At 48.9% G+C, this 12,500-nt stretch overlaps 1 protein-coding gene across 1 annotated transcript in view; it reads left to right on the top strand.

Moving 5' to 3' along the window:
- trmt11 (tRNA methyltransferase 11 homolog) overlaps window positions 1-12,500 on the top strand; it is a 33,364-nt gene that overhangs the window by 13,046 nt on the left and 7,818 nt on the right. The gene's annotated exons all lie outside the window — the stretch shown is intronic.

The following is a 12,500-nucleotide window of genomic DNA, read 5'->3' as shown; positions in this document are numbered from 1 at the left end:
GAGGTGGAGATAGAGGAGGAGGAGTGGTAGGGGGATTCAGAGGAGGAGGAGGAGGAGGACGGGTAGAAGGGGCCACAAGGGGTGATGGCAGAGGTGGAGGAGGTGGAGGAGTAGGAGGAAGTGATGGAGGTTGAGATAGAGGAGGAGGGGTAGTAGGAACCATAGCAGAGGTGGTGGTGGATGAGGGGGGTTGTAGGGGTAGTTGGGGTGGAGGAGTGCGCAGGAGAGGTGGAGGTGGAGGAGGGGGGTAGTAGGGGTGGAGGAAGGAGGAGGAGGAAAAGGAAGGGTATAGGAACCACAGCAGAGGTGGAGGTGGAGGAGGGGGGTATTAAGGGAGAAAGTGGAGCGCAGGAGAGGTGGAGTTGGAGGGGGGGGAGGGTGGTTAGTAGGGGAGGAAGAGGAGCGCAGGAGAGGTGGAGTTGGAGGGAGGGGGCGGGCGGGGGGGGGGGGGGTGGTTAGTAGGGGAGGAAGAGGAGCGCAGGAGAGGTGGAGTTGGAGGCAGGGGGCGGGGAGGGGTGTATTAAGGGAGAAAGTGGAGCGCAGGAGAGGTGGAGTTGGAGGCAGGGGGCGGGCGGGGGGGGGGTTAGTAGGGGAGGAAGAGGAGCGCAGGAGAGGCTGCCGGCCGCTTCAAGCCTCTGATCTAAATTACAGTCCATAAGAGCGGAGCACACAGTTCTTACATCATGTCTACCATGCACACACACTGTACACAGACACAGACCACCACCACCATAAAACACACACTTCCCCAGCAGTGGAGATGAGACGGGATGGGATGAGAGAGAGAGAGAGAGAGAGAGAGAGAGAGAGAGAGAGAGAGAGAGAGAGAGAGAGAGAGAGAGAGAGAGAGAATATGGGGGGCGAGAGAGAGAGAGAGAGAGAGAGAGAATATGGGGGGCGAGAGCAAGAGAGAGAGATGGCCGTGGGCAAGTTGCTTTTTCTGCTTACTTTGCTGACATCTGCTTCGAGGAAACCAAAATCAACTCAGCCTTTACCGTATGCATCGTTGGCAAGAAAGCAAGCAAGCAATACTAGAGACACCTGATGTGTACGGTCAAACTGCTTATGTGTACAACAAGCTGTTTATATACGCGTCTGTTTTAGCTGTCTGTTTGACCTGCTCCAAAATGTCCATACTCTTCTCCTTTCATTCAACCAAAGCGGATTTGGATAAATAGCTTTCCACAGGGCTGGGAAACCCTTTTCATTCGAGGGCCACTCAGGGCTGTACATTGCGACCAATTGGTCGCATATTGAGCCTAAAATTTTGACTGTGCGAGAAAGAAAAATAAAACGGGCGCACCTGTACGAGTATGCATTTCAACCCTTTCATTCGCATTTTGCTCCTGAGTTCGAGTGCATGATTGTGAGAGCTGCTCATTTTTTGCACAGCCTGTCTGATACAGCATCAAACTCCATTGGGAACGCACTTCAAAAAAGACGGTCAATGTTGCTTGAATTCCGTGTTGGCTAAGATTGAGCCATCTCTGCTCCCGTAGCTCAGAAAAAAAAAAAAAAACAGAATCGCTTCGCATAGATCTCTGGTGGCAACGGTTACAAGGCGCGCATGCCTCATCTCCCAGTCGGATTTTCTGTGCCAACACTTCTTACAGCTTTTCGAAATGGACTGCTGTTTAAAACGTTCAAATGCGGGAGTTTGCATTGCTAACAGGAAACCTCTTGAATCCGATAGTGAAATAGCCACTCGGTTTGCTAGCTCATGTGATTTAAAAGACGTCGTTGTTTGAGCTGTTTTGGTGTTTCCCAAACCGCTGTCTTCGCAATGACTTCGCCAAAAAATGCAATCGCAATCAAAGTAATCAAGTCAAAATATAGTTTGAGGAGCGTCCACAAGTAGTGTGCAGTGCGCGCAAATTTAAAGTCTAGTTGGTCCAGTAGCTACCGGTGCTGTAGGCTATCAAAAAGAGCAGCCAACACAGTGAGATAATTTTGCTGCTCCCAGTTTAATTTCACACCGTTCCAACCCATGCGTTTGAGGAAACAAAAACTAGGCTATAATAAAGCCCGTTGGATTAACGTGTTGTAGGCTATGTTTAAGATTTACATGCTTTTAATCACGAAGTTATAGCCTAATGATAATAATAATAATAATACGATAATAGCAATAGTAATGGGAACTGTGATTTATGGCATACAGCAGTGGTTCCCAACACGTTTTGCACTGGGACCATTTTATCCTGAACTTTTGGGGACCCCATTTTTTTCACAACCAAAACCATGACTGAGCAAACTTGCTGGCTATAAAAAAAAACAGTGGATATTTCTGACAGTAGCCTATAAGACTACAATAGCTATGGATTGTTAATTAGTGATATTTATTGGTATTTTTTATTTCACACCTAGACATTTCAGGGGAGCCCATTGGAATTCCAGGTGACCCCATACCCCAGTGTTGGAAAAAAACACTGACATATAGCCTAGGCCATTGTGCATGAAGATGAAGAAACAAGCAATGGTGCAATAAGCGCAGTATTTTACATAACGCCCCCCACCCCCCAATAACAAAAGTGTCGCAACATTTTTAGAGTGCTCCTAAATTTGTATCTGTGCTCCTACATTTTTATCCGCTCTCCTATTTTTTTCATTTAGGAGCACCTGTGCTCCTAGTGAAAAAGCTTAACGTACATTTCCTGGTGAACCAGAAGCTATGTGTTGACGCCCAGGGGGCTGGGCTACACAATCCTTCTGGTACACCTGTGATTCGCTCTCCTCCTCCGTTTTCGAAATAACCGGGGCAGCACGACGAATCAGGATCGTAGGGAGGGATTTCAATGGGTATGACGTTTATCGAACGCAACACCCTCCCCCAGGGTAGTTCGGCTGTGCCCGCCCCCTCCCTGAATCACAACAGTAATGGCGGCGTGCGAGGAGTTATCATGCGTCGGGATGGAAGCAGCAATTTCAGCTGTGTTATCCAAAATACCTCAAGTTGATTTTCTAAAGGACGTTGTTCTGTTTTGGTTCCCGACCTGGCAGCACTTACGTGACGACACGTCCTACGTCACAAAGCTTCAACGTGAGTGGTCGAAGTGTCATGTCATTCATATGAGGTTGCTCCAACCGCGTGCAAGCATCTTTTGACTAAACCCACCTGCGGAGAGGCGTGAAAGGGCAGTGTGCCAGTAGCCTGTTACTTACAGGCTACTGGTTCACCAGGAAATAACGTACAGCCCTGCCACTTCAAATTTTATAAAGTCCTCCATAGTGTTGATATGAACACAAAACCAGGATTTCCCAATGCACTTTAGGCCTATATTGAAAGGCGTGTAGTAGGTTGGTAAAAGGTTAAACCACAGCAAAAATCTGTGGTCAAACTGTAGAACTACCTGTTTGGTAACGAAAGGGGTCCCTCCTTTCCAAACAAGATCTTGGCGAAATGATTTAGCTCTGCAATTCCGGGATGAGATGTGCAGCAAGTTTTTCAACAGAAGTTTGAGAGGAAAATTCAAGCCGTCTGTCAAGTCAAGTTTGCTGGCTATCCAGCAAATTCTCAACACTCTACAATACACAATTTGCAGCATTCTAGTAACCTGCGTTTCATTGTGCTTCGCCTGTCGCTAATAAGGGCGGTTCAACTATTTGGTAATGAAAATACGGTCCCTCTCTAATCAACATCTTGGCAAAATGATTTACAATGGCCATTCCAGGATGAGATGAGCAGCATCATCATCATCCCTGTTTTATGCCCCACTGTTTTAAAAATGTTTTCCATCTTCATGACTGCTATCTCTGTTTTAAATAATGGACGTTTACTGCTTTTGTTGCCTAAGATGGCCTCCGGCCTGGTAGGTCGGAGGTGTAGAATGTAAGTTCTAACTTAGTGTTACGTTGAAACTATCTGCATGGTGCAACCCGCAATTTTTTTTAGTTGTCCGTAAACTCGAAGGTAGGCACAATTTACGCTCACCGTAGCCTATGTCGGAACTTACGATCAGCTGGTCTGCAGACTGCCTGCTAACCGCAGAGATACACCAGCGGCGATCTGAGCGAGTCGAGCGACGGAAGTAATTGACTTTGTATTGAGTCGAGAGACAAAAGCGATTCTGGAGACTAGAGCGATTTGCGCGACGAGCGCGACAATTTGAAGTTGAAATCTTTTCAACTTTTTATGACGCGGTTCGGCGACAAGCCGCGACAGCCAATGACTGTATAGAGGTCAGTGACCACAGCCAATGGGAATGCTTGAATGCCTTGCCTTCTGCCTGTACGGACATACTCTAGTCTCCTCAGTCTCTCGTATCGCTTGCTGCTACACTCTGTCGCTTGAGTCGCGTCGCCGCTGGTGTATCTCTGCGGTAATGTCTATGAAGAGCAACTTTTCAGCTGGTTGGTAGACTTGCCTGCTCATCTGCCTTACAAAGCCAAAGTGTAGTAAACTGCATATATTCGTCAAAGCTGAATTTAGACTGAAAATGGTCTTCATCACACCTCATTTATCTTTTGACAAAGCCTTATGGTCCAAATGTGCCCAGTTTTGGAGATATTTCTATGACAAATTTGCAGTAACTACAATATCCAACCTAATGTCAATACTTTGATGGCCCTTTTTGTCAGTTTCACTTTTTCAGGGCAATAACTCAGCTCAACCTTTTTCCTGCTTTTTACGAGCAGTCGTCTGCTTTAAAGATGTCAGTTCTGTCACAGCCGTTTGCAGCATGCTTACGTCCTTATCTGCGGGCTCTGGACATGGTTATTCTTGTGTATGTTTTTGCTATTTTTAGTAAGTTGTAGTTTTCAAAGGAAGTGCTTTCATGTACCAACTTTAAACAGTCACACTTGTGAGCGAGCGAGTGAGTGAGTGAGTGAGTGAGTGAGTGAGTGAGTGAGTGAGCGAGCGAGCGAGCGTGCGTGCGTGTGCGTGTGCGTGTGCGTGTGCGTGTGTGTGTGTGTGTGTGTGTGTGTGTGTGTGTGTGTGTGTCCGTCCGGAAGGGCAACCTGACACTACGCTGGCTGTGATGAACGGCTAAGGAACTCTTCACCCTGCGTCGCGACCGCTCTTGACCCCCCCTCCTGTCCTGTCGGTCCCCGACATATTCAGGGCACTGTGCCAGAGGAAACCACACACACATCAGAAGAAACGCACAGACTAAACACATAATGATACATACACACACACACACACACACACACACACACACACACACACACACACACACACACACACACACACACATACCAGCAGAAACCCTGCAGTGGCAAACTTAACACAGAGACTAAACATACAGTATACTGCCTCGCACCCCAACCCGACCCCAGCCTCAACCGCCGTCACCACCTCCGCCCACCCGCCCTCTCAGTCGCCAGCCGTCCATTCCACCCTCCTCAACGCGTCCACAGAACCCTCACCCTTCCACAACCAGCGCAGCGCCTCCTCAGTCCACGGCAATATCACTCAGCCTCAGCTGCCACCACCATCGCCACCTCCGTCACTCTACAGTCACCCTCTCCCCCCTACACACGCACACACACACACAGACACCCCCCCCACTTACACATGAATGCCCACTCACCCCCACCACCACCACCTCCAGTCACCCTCTCCCCCCTACACACGCACACAAACACACAGACACCCCCCCCCCTTACACAGTCACCCTCTCCCCCCTACACACGCACACAAACACACAGACCCCCCCCACTTACACATGAGCACCCACTCTCCCTCACCCTCACCCCCTCCACCCTCCCTCTCCATCCCACCCGTCCACATAAACTCACACACACACAGANGCATCCCCCCCCTTACNCATGAGCACCCACTCTCCCCCACGATCACCCCCTCCAGTCTCCCTCTCCACACAAACACACAGAGGCCACCCCCCCCTTACACATGAGCACCCACTCTCCCCCACCACCCCCCCCCCCCGGGCCCTAGTTGTAGCCCGCCCCTCCACATACAGCAACGGTGTACTCATTGGTGTCGAGTTCTACAGACAGACAGACAGACAGGCTGGCAGACAGGCTGGCAGACAGACAGGAAGGCAGACAGACAGACAGACAGGCAGACAGACAGGCAGACAGACAGGAAGGCAGGCAGACAGGCAGCACTGGATGTTACTGTAGGTGTCGTGGCGCTTTGGGAAATCCACAGTTATTGATGCCAGGGCATCAGGTTGGAAGGGCTGGTGGGTGGGTGGTTGGGTTCCGGGGAACTGTTTGTGTTTTCAGTTCAGTTCAGTTCAGTTTCGTTTATTTGATAGGGACATAGATACACATTATGTACAGTATATCACAAAAGTGAATACACCCTCACAGTTTTTGCAGATTTTTGAGTATATCTTTTCATAGGAAAGCACTGTAGAAATTTCACTTTGACGCAATGATTAGTGACCTTTTAACAACTTATTTAACCGCTTAAATTTCTTGGTCAGTCAGAAAAAAAACAAAATACAGCCATTAATGTTTGAACATATTTATACTGTAGGCTATACAAACCCCACAGAATAGCACAATTTTAACTCTGGACTGTAATCAGCATTATATTTGGAAATTTACATCTGCACAGCATGTAAGGAAATTGGTCACCATGTCGCAAATGTACGTAGTCTGTGTAAAACGAAGAAGGAGATCAGTACACAACTAGAGGTGTTGCTGCAGTGTGTGGCATGCTGTTGCATTCATCCATTTCAGAGAAATGGAATGAAGGAATTGAGTTGTCTGCACTGCAAAGGCTGCAGGTTGAGATGTAAGTCGGTGTGGACGACTAAATCTGTGGCCCATCAACAGCTTCTTCAGCAAGCGTGCTGCCGGTTAGGGAGCGTGTAAAGAGTTTTTCGCAATCCTGTGCACACACCTTTTCTTTTTCTTTTTTCTTTTTTTTTTGTTGCCCGGACCGCAACGCTTGCCCAAGCCAAATCGTGCCCACCTGGAAGATCTGAAATGTTTAAACTTCAAAAGCGAGACGTTTTATGGTAAGAGCTACCGGCAGCCAAGGCGTTTTTACGGCCCGGCGCAGCGCTGTGTGCTCTACCAGATCTGTCCATGAGGGGGCGCATGCCCTTCGCTGCCACATTGCCTTCTTAATATAAAGTAGGGGGTGTCTTTGGCGTTCGTGCGTGCGTGCGTGCGTGCGTGCGTGCGTGCGTGTGTGTGTGTCTGGTGATGGGGGGGCTTGTTGTGGTGTGTGTGTGTGTGTGTGTGTGTGTGTGTCTGGTGATGTGGGGCTTGTTGTGGTGTGGGTGTGTGTGTGTGTGTGTGTGTCTGATGGGGGCCCTGTTGTGGTGTGTGAGTGTGTGTGTGTGTGTGGGGGGGGGCTGCCGTTGTTGTATGTGAGTGAGTAACTGGTGAGAGCCATGTGCGATTGAATGGGAGGGGGTGCTGTTGGTGTGTGTGTGAGCAGTGACAGAGTGACTCTGGAGAGGAAGATTTGTATAGCAACACAAGTTGTTTATAAACACTGGTGTCAGCGGAGTAGGAAGAGGGGGGCGAGGGCGAGGGCGGTGGCAGGGTCGCGAGTGGTAGGGTGACTGCCACAGGAATCTGGGCCAAGCCTGCCAGCAGTGCCACACGCAGGGCCGTCGTGACAACTTTGCCTGGGCCCAGGACAAAGTCATCTGAAAGCCCCCCCCCCACCCAATACATACAATCAGTGCTTTAAATTAACACCAGCCAACCAGTAACATTTCTGTTTGGCTTGTAGAATAGTAATTAACCAGTGCTCTCCCCCATCCTCCTCCATGACTGAGGTACCCTGAGCATGGTACCGTCCCGCCACACTCCTCACTTGCTCACTTTCGGGTGCCATTGGGGGCTGCCCCCTTGCACTGGTGAGGCATAAATGCAATTTTGTTGTGTGCGGTGTTCACTTGTATGCTGTGGAATGCCATATCACAATGACAATCACTTAGAGTAGATACACTTACTAGCCACTTTGAACCATCAGTGAGTGTATATTTTGGCTAGTAAGATCAACATCTGCTAGCCATTTTGGCTGGTGAGGAAGAAAAGCTCATTTAGAGCCCTGAGACAATGTAATGAGGACCTAATTCTAGACCCCCATCTCTGGCTGGGCCCTGGACAACTGGCCCCTTTGTCCCTCCCCCAGTCGGCTAACCCGGGCGGCCACGCAGCCCTTGTGGCATGCAGCCACCAACGCCTGCATGAGTCCCCAAGCGGCGCGCGCGGGTCCCCAAACGGGCCGAGTGCGCTTAGGACTGTGGGAAATGAGGTCACCCCTCCGAGCCACAGTGTCAGCGCCACTGCCACTCTCCATGGCGAGTGGGGGTGGGGGGGGGGGGGGGGTGTCAGCGCCACTGCTACTCTCCATGACGACTGAGGATGGAGGGGGGGTTTCAGCGCCATTGCCACTCCATGGCAAGCGGGGGGGGGGTGAAACCGACGGCCGGCCCTGCCAATCCTTCAAAGACTCAAATAAACACACGTGCACAACATACAGTACACACATACAGTACATGTGCCCCTTCACTTCTCTCCGCTCTGATGGGTATTTGCCCCGGGGGGGCTTCTGTCGCTTTGAGAGCTACTGCCATGCCTGCCACACACACACACACACACACACACACACACACACACACACACACACACACACACACACACACACACACCTCTCCACACCTCTCCACTGTGCCCCTCTCCACTGTGCGTTGTTCCAACGCTTAGCTGGGCATTGGGTGGGGGGGGGTGGTTCTGTGGGCCCTACTGCCATGCCTGCTCAATGAGTCTGCACGCGTACACACACACTCTCAAACCCACACACACACACACACTTCCGTCGCTGTTTCGTCCTACTGCCATGCCCGCCCCTCAAACACACACACACACACACACACACACACACACACACACACACACACGTGTGCCCCTTCTCTCCGCTGTGTGTTCCAGCTCTGAGCTGGGCATTGCGGCTTCCTGTGCTCATTAGCCCGTGTTCCCCGCTGGCTGGCGCTTCGAGTTTTGCGGCGTGTCGCCGTTTAGTGCGCTTAACATGTTCCGACCACCGCGTTCCCCTTTCCTAATGTACCGGCTGCTCTTGACACGCTTCGAAGTTTGCTATTCAATCAGTCACACACACACACACAAACCTTTCTTTTTCTCTTTGTCGCTCCCTTGCTCTCACTTTCTTTGGGGACTTTTGAATATACACGCCCTGCAGTTTGAATTTGCTTTGAATGATCAAGCGATTCCAATGGCTGCCAACCGAGCTTACATGTGGGCAATGCTTACGTTATGCCACAGTACTTAACGTACAGTAGAGACTATTATCCATAGTTGTCCACAAGTGTGACTTGATTGAATTGACTTAAAGTGATACTGTCCCATTTTTGGAAATAAGCTTATTTTACACCTTCCCTTGAGTTAAATAGTAGGGCTTTACCATTCTCCTGTACTTTCAACCGTTCTCTGAGTATGGCAGTGCAAATTTTACATTCATGCTAGCAATTAACACTGAGTCCTATGAGACCAGCTGGCGGCTAACTGGTCTCATAGGAGTCCATGTTAACTGCTAGCTTGGAGGTAAAATTTGCACTGCCGTACAGAGAGAACGGTTGAAAGTACAGGAGAATGGTAAAGCCCTACTATTTAACTCAAGGGAAGGTGTAAAATGAGCTTATTTCCAAAAATGGGACAGTATCACTTTAACCTTTTCAGTTTAGGTGCAAACCCACTGGCCCCCTACTGTACATAGGACACATCAGTGCTTCAACTGCACACTAGGCAGAGCCTCAGCTGACCTTTGGTCCCCAAACACCCCCCGACCCTTACACAAGACACACACACACACACACACACACTCGTGCACATGGACAGACACACGCATACACTCAAACACACGCACATACGCACTTTGAGTATGATGAGGGAAAGTAAAGTCATAATTGGCGCGTTAAATCTGGTTGTGCCTCACACGCAATATGGTAGAACAGACGCACATATTCCATGGTGCCCATGGCGACGGCGGGAACAAACATAAACGGGGAAAGAAATCTCCCAGCAGCCCCTGCTTCAGCTCCGTGTATGCGTGCGTGCGTGCGTGTGTGTGTGTGTGTGTGTGTGTGTGTGTGTGTGTGTGTGTGTGTGTGTGTGTGTGTGTGTGTGCGCGTGCGCGTGCGTACGCGTGCGTGCGTGCGTGCGTCCGCTTGTGTGTGTGTGTGTGTGTGTGTGTTTTCCTCCAAAGACAGGCGTACGTACACGTGCAGCAGCCATGCCACAACACACCTCAGCCTTTTGACAGGTTTCGCGCCTGCAAGACCGTGATCAAGAATCATGGCGACCATTTAATTGCTTTACATAAAATTACACTTAGCTGACACTTTTATCCAAAGCGACTTGCAGTTACTTACATGGTCTTGGTTACAGTCCCTGATGTGATGTGAGGTTAGTAAGGTTAGATGCCATATTCAAGGGCACTTCAGCCATTGATGGAGGCAGAGATTCTTTAAGTATATAGAGATATGCCAATGTAATAGGTTGCTATGGGCACCTAACATGACCAGGTTCCGGTCTGCCTAAAGGGGCGTGTCATAATACTCCTAGCATTAAATAGAACAGTCCTTAGGTCTGCCTAAAGGGGGATTTCCCCCCCTCCCCCTTGCGATAATAGAACCCGGAAACAATGGGCCAATGGAACCTCTCTCTCTCTACTCTCTCTGCTTAAGCCATGTATGGAGGTGTAGGGGGGAGGTTAGTGGTGGGATTTGAACTGGCAACCCTCTGATCTTAAGACCACGTCTCTCTAACCGCTAGGCCACGGCTACCACCCACATGGCTTGCTGTATATTTCTTGCCTCTCCGCAAAAAGATCGCTCTTGATGATTTGCTCCTCTCGTGGAGGTTGTGGGAGTCAAAAACTGTGCCGCACGGATGCGCAGCTTTCCCCGGCTGTTTGGGAAACAAAGGAGGCTTTAGTTCAGCCTGGCTCTGGGAAATGGTAGCTTCTTTCTAGTCGTGCAGTGCTGGCTTCCCTCAGGAATCTGAGAAGGCCGGGGGGTATCGCATGAGCTTTGCCTTTTTCCTTTCTTCAGTAGGGGGCTTCTGGTGGTGGCCAGGCCTGGTTTTGTTCTGTCTGAGCTCTTTGTTTGATCGTTAATCCATATCGCCTCATACTTCAGTGCAAGAGGACCATAGAGTGTGTTTACTAGAGATGATCTGAGCGTGCTTGCTCGCTCGTTTTTTTTTTGGTTGTGAGAAACCAAAGGGACAGGGGGGATACCTTTCAAACAAACTCAGACTGTCGCCTGCTGCCCACCCCCAAACACGCATATACAATATACACACGCAAACATCAGAACCAAAAAAAAAAAGAAATTCAAGCAAACATGGCGAAGAAGATTGATCGTTTTGGAGAAGTGACTGTTTGCGTTTTTGTGGAGCCACTTGACAGTAATTAATGCGCCCAGTGGCGTGCAGCGTAACCGTGTTTACGGGCTTGTTTAATACATTTCCTTCCTCAGATTTCGTTGTGGCAAAGGAAGCCATAACATTAATTCAATTTGAGTTTATGAGTTAAAGTATGCTTTTATTGTGCCATTACTAAGCGAGACAGGAAAGCCTACTTGCGGCAGCGGCGGCGGCGGGCGGCCGTGGCCCGAATCGTTCTCTTGGTTTTTATGTCACATGACTCAATGGTGGGTGACCTATGGAGCTGGAGCTGCCTGCGTGTCCTTGTGGAAAACACGAGTGGTGTTACTGAAACACGCTCTGCCGTCCCAGTATGGTCTGTGTCATACTCTCCAACATAGAAACAAATCAACATTCACCTTTTTGTTTAAGGTCAGATGACGTTCTGTTTTGCTTGCAGCATCCTATGTGGTTTTTTCAGGAGTCTCCTGCATATGCTGTCGAGGAGTGCGTTTCCTCTGACCAGATGGCCCAGTGCCAAACCATTGGAGGAAAAACAAGACAGCTTTTTAATGAACTTCTTCCAAAAAATGTTTATTTATCTACTTATATATTTACTTGACTTGTGTGTTTCACTTACTTTTATCCTGAACATCAGCAAATTGCTAAAGCAGACAGAGAAGATTATGGATGGGCGGCAAGCTGAGCAATGCAAAGAGTAGAGTAGAGTAGAGTAACTTTGTTGATCCCCTGGGGGAAATTAAGGTGTCAAGTAGCTTACATAAATACACATAATGCCCACATGGACATTTCAGGACACATGTAATACAGGCAATCGTCAGGGAGGGAGAACAGACTACAGAAAAATAAAAAATAAAAAAGGGACATTAAAACACTCAATAACCAACATCCAGGACCAGACAATATCAGCCCGTTATAGGCCAACATTATTTGAAAGAGAAACTGTTGCCAAGAAGTGAATGTTATGAGTAAAAGAAAAAAGGAAGTAATATTGTATAGTGCTGTAACAATACACTCAACTCTCGATTCGGTTCGTATCACGATTTTTGACCTACGGTTCGTTTTTTAAAATGTATCAATTAATTCACACCATCACATCATATCATATGGTTGTTTTCTGAACAGAACTTTGAAACGGTGTATCACAACAATATTGTTAC

Source organism: Engraulis encrasicolus, chromosome 5 (genome assembly GCF_034702125.1).
Source record: "Engraulis encrasicolus isolate BLACKSEA-1 chromosome 5, IST_EnEncr_1.0, whole genome shotgun sequence".
NCBI lineage: Eukaryota > Metazoa > Chordata > Actinopteri > Clupeiformes > Engraulidae > Engraulis > Engraulis encrasicolus.
The sequence above is the reverse complement of the archived record's forward strand: the minus strand, read 5'-3'. Positions and strand labels throughout refer to the sequence as shown.